Source organism: Eucalyptus grandis, chromosome 9, assembly GCF_016545825.1.
Source record: "Eucalyptus grandis isolate ANBG69807.140 chromosome 9, ASM1654582v1, whole genome shotgun sequence".
Taxonomy (NCBI): Eukaryota; Viridiplantae; Streptophyta; class Magnoliopsida; order Myrtales; family Myrtaceae; genus Eucalyptus; species Eucalyptus grandis.
In genome coordinates this window covers 21,257,381-21,262,733 of record NC_052620.1, presented here as the reverse complement: position 1 = coordinate 21,262,733, position 5,353 = coordinate 21,257,381, and positions in this window count along the sequence as shown.

Sequence of the window (5,353 nt, the reverse complement as noted above, 5' to 3'; positions counted from 1 at the left end):
ACCATCACATAAATTAAATTACTAAATTGATAAAAAAAAGTATAAAAATATCCCATCACGTTTTAGCCAACCTTTGTCGCGAAGCAAGAACAGCATCAAATATGGACGAACACACATGATTCGTCAGCTTGTGCTACAGCTCGACATGCACTTGTGTGTGATTTTGATGGAGAAGATGGAGAAAGCTGAAAGGATACGGCAGACTTGCCGGTCTAATCGATCGGCCTCCCCCTCCGCATCGCTGTCGCGACATGCGGATTGCTCGGACCACGTGACGAAGCTGGCCCTTCTTGTGTTAGCGAGATCGATTTTTTTGGTGGTTGGGCGCCGAACATTTGGACACTGACGTTGCTATTCTCGTGCGCAACGTGCTACTCCAGCAGAATGAAAACGCGACTCTCTCTCTCTTCCTTGGACTGACCACTCTTCCGAATGTGCCAGATCTTCTCCTGTTCACACGGACCGGCACGAGGCATGGGCTGCTCCTCTTTGATGACCATCTCGTGTTCCCTTTGCGTTGACCACGACCTAACTTCATTCGGGTCGGCTCTCAGGTCTTTGCTACATCGGTCATTGCTGACCTAATTTCGGTCTCGACTTCATACGAACAAGGATGCTTCCGTTTTCGATGCCGGGCCTCTTTTCTTGGTGCTTTTCTGTTGACCAAATCGATAAAGCCACAGGAGTTTACCTGATTAGGGTTACGTTGAAGGGGTATGATTTAATTTGACGTGTGGAAGTTAGATCCGAGACGTCGCCTTTACCTTTATTTTGCTAGAATGGTCCAACAATTAGCTAATGAGATTCAAAAAGATATCAAAATAGGATCAGTTTGATTGGATGGAAAAAAAAAAAAGAGATCTAAAACACGTGGGTTTGAAGGTTTTTGGCATGAATAATAGCCATTATGTTACTAGATGGATTTTATTTATTTTTTTATATTTTCCGGATGAGTTTTTGAGTAAACATACACATTTGAAAACAATACAAAATTTTTGTTTCAAGAATATAAATTCATTTTAATAATGGCACAAAATTTCTTTCTCTTAGATAGATAACGATGGTAGACAATGGACGGCAATCGGCCACCAACGATTGACAACCACTGGCGGCGAATGACCACCTTTGATCGATAGGCAATGGCAAGTGGGTGGCCAGTTATAAGTGGGGTGAATAATGATAAAAGTTTTTATTTCTCATTTTCATTCCAAACATAGAGAAATAGAAAATATTTACTTCTCATTTCTCTTTCAAACCTATTTCTGAACTAAAAATTTGTTTTAGAAATAGAAAAATAAAATTGCGTTATCAAAGAATTTCTACTCCAAACTTGTTCTCAAGAATAGAAAAATAATTATGATCAGAAAGAAAATGATTATCTCCTTTATGGCTCATGACAACTACTTTCCATCATATTCCAATTTTTATTTTCCTTCTTAATTAGTATGGACACGTGCACTGTTTAGCTTCTCGTATCCCATATATTAGGGCTAGTGAGCGACTGGCAAGCTTGATGAAAAGCTCTTTTTCTTGGGAGGGAACAGATGCCAAATACACCTTCCTCAACCAAACGAGATAGAGATATTCAGCCAATTATTCCTTGGAATTAGGGGTGATCCGTTTTTGGTTTGGACCAATTTCACTCTAAAACCAAGATCAGATCAAACTGTATTGGTCAACCCCAGTCTAGTTTCAGGGTTGGGCCAATCCAATTCAGGGTTTTGGCAATTCCCATTGCTCTAGTCTTTAAAAGAAAAGAAAAGAAAATTAAAAAATATATCAATTTAGGCTACTTTTCCGTACTTGAAATTGAGAATCGTTCGGTCCGATTCTTGTGCACACCCATAATTCGAATTATTCACGTTTTCGTAAACATCAATGAATATGTTAGGGAAAAACATGAAGTTTTTCCTTTTTTCAGAAAAAAGAAAACAGTACTCAGAGCATATGCTCCTGGAATGTCAACGCCACCACGCTCGAAACGCCTGGTAACAGTTCACACATGCGATTGCCTCTCGAGCATAAACCTTCGAACAGGGGGACAAGGCAGGTTCAACAACAAGAGGAAAACTGATTAACCTATTGACTGGTTTTATTTTTCTTATTTTCCAATTGATTACTTTATTTTATATTTTTTTAGGTATGTACATGTGATCTTTTGGATAAATGGCACGGTCAAAGGTGTGGGTTTAGCGGATTCACATGCGTCATCATCATTATTATGTATTTGACCAACCATTCTCGCCCACCGTTACCTGAATTTCATTGTAAGTATTGGTTGCATAAATTAAGTAACTAAAGGATATGGGGAAAAGGATGGCTTAATCCATTTTTTTAATGGTTAGTGTCGGCTAGCCAGGAATCTTCATGGCTTGGTTCAATTGAAAGGCGATCAACCACCTCCGATTTTTGTGGATATGGAAAAGCTTTTTCAATAAATAAAATGAAACAAACCCAATAAAGTTTCTAATTATGAAACAATTTCACAAATTAGCTTGGTTTCAATTTGAATATTTTATTTACAAAATCAAAAAGAAATTTGATGTTTGATTTCTCGGTTCTTCCTTTTGGCCAAGTATTCTCAAATCTGGAGGAAAAAAGAACCATCTCCCGAAAAAATATCAGCCCTAGTCTAAAAAGTAAGGGGATATGGATAGTATCATAAACATAATGAGCTCATTGGTTTGGTTTGATTTGACCTGAAAATGATTTGATTTGACCTGAAAATTTGGCAAAATCAACACCAAACTAAATGTAGTATTTTCGCCGTCCTCTGTATAAAAATCGGATGAACTGAGCTTTCACCTGTCGATGTTTGACTTTCGTTTGAACACATCTCAAACTGGGAGCTTTCACCCTTCGATGTTTGATTTTCGTTTGAACACATCTCAAGATGGTCCTACTTTTTTCTATCTTTGTTCTGCTTTCACGTGCAAGTGGAGCTGGAAACCCAACATCTCCCATCTTAATCTGGATTAGGACGAAGGACCCCAAAAAGAACAAAGAAAGCATATCCCTCGGGCGCACCTTTCGGGTCGAAGATGTGCAAAAGCACTCGAGCGGCCCCCTTTTGTCGCCATTTTTACGCGGAACCGAAAGGCCAAAAGCAAAACCGACGGCCGGAGAAGAGCAGAGAAGGGGGCGCCCCCTGCTGCGTCATCGTCATCGTCATCCCCCTCGTCACCGCGGACGAAAAAGATTCACGCCGCCTCGTCACGCGAAATCGAAAAGCGACGGATCCGGACCGCACGTCCTGCGCCGGATCGCACGGCCGCACGCCATGACTCCCCCGGCGGGTGGGCCACCGCCTTTCGAAGTAGAAACCGATGCTGTACGTTCGTTCATGGCTGGGCGGTGGCGGGGCCTACCGAGGCTGCATGCATTGCATTTGCATCTTGTGGGGTGCGGTGGGTGGGGGAGGCCCTCGCGCTGGTCGCATCTGGTTGGTGGCCATCTTCCATATCATCAACCGGCTGCACGTTCGGTGGTGCTCTCCCCTTCTCGTTGCCTTTCGGGAAATTGACTGGTTCGTTTCATTTGGCCTTATATGTCATCACAACGTCCGTTCGATGCGACATAAAAAAAATCTCGGGTTCGGGAAAGGCAACGAACAGGGGACGTTGTGATTGTCGTTTAGGTTTTGCATATCGTACGCCTCTTTCTAACTGTATTAGACCATTCAAGACGTCAAAAATAGTGATGCACTAGAAGAATAAAACAAAATAACCGCAAGGATTCTTTCATGAGATGAGTGGGATTGATCAGGACTTCGACGATGGTCACACATTTCGACTTTGTCAATATACATTCTTTGGAAAGATATTGACATCCTAAAGACGACACGATCGCATTCACTTACTTAAATTAGTACCGTCGTTGTATTTAATACCGTACTTGTACTTGTATTTGTATTTATTGAGGCGTATCTCATGGAATTGATTTGCAAATCTACTTCATCCTGACACGTATGGGGAACAAGGTGTAGATGGGGCTAGTATAATTGAAAATTCCATGCACCTATTCGTTAATAAATAAGACTTTAGTGAATCTCAAGATATGTTTTTGGTAAAAAGTGAGAGATGCTACATAGTCCTTTGCCAAGGGAGATCGTCGAAATAGAGTGCAACTCCGAAGTGATTTGCAATATCCAACTATAATTGATGTGACTTAAATCTCAAGCTAATGAACTCACTAAGCTCTGCTCTATATCATATCTAATTGATCACGTAGATTCATGACATGTATCGGATCAAATTAATTACAGCTCAAGAAATAGTTGAATTCATACAAAAACACTTAATTGTATATGCTTGATTCTATCCATCTCATCCTCAATAAAACAAGTCTATCAAGTATTGATCAAGGCGAATCGAGAGCACCTTTCACGCATGAAACATCAAGCCAAAATCACTAGGCAAGAAACATGATTGCCCAACTAGGTATGGATTGAAGTGAGCTAAGAAGCATGCATTGGATGTATGCCCTAAAGTTACCATGTAATAGTTATAAATGATTTCATAAAATCAGTTATGACTGTACCTATTCTTGAGACATTAAGAATATGCATAACAGGTTTACAATTAGATTGAATCTTTAAACCGTTCCTAGTCAATGGATCATTGAGTGGATATTAATAATCTTATTGAAACTAGTGTGTTCTTAACTTCACCATTAAGTATTGGATGCTTAAGATAATAATGAGTTACGAGTCATTGGATATTATGATACTCAAGTTAGAACACAGATGCTTGCAGCAGATAAGTTCATTGAATGTGATACACATACAACGATTAGCGATATGGAAGCATTTAGCGCGGTTAACGTCTAATCGTGGTCTTGTGTAAATAATCATTAGCCTTGAGGCATGGTGTTGACTTGCATGTTGGACGGCTATGGTTCATGGGTGCGCATATTGGCGGCTCATTAATCTATCTCTATACCTTATGGCTATAGTTCGTTCATATACGAAGTTACACGTGTGCACAATATGAAATATATCTCCTTGTTACATGCAAGGTATAGTATTGATGTCTTATACGATCTAATTATGACACTACATTGAAATACTTGGCCGGGTTGTAATCGAGAATGAATTGTTTATGTTATGTATAAAATGCGGGTCAATTAGGTTTCTCCATATGATTGAATTGGTGACTTGACAAATATTCCGTGGTCTTTGTTTAATCAGGACATAATAAGACGGAGAGATTGAATTACACTAAAGTCAAAGCTAACAAGTTCATTATGTTTTTAAAGCATTCACACTGTTTAGGTAGTCATGGCATATTACTATATGTCAATCATGACTTGAAGAACCTAGAGATTAATTGAGATAATCAATTTTGTCAGGAGT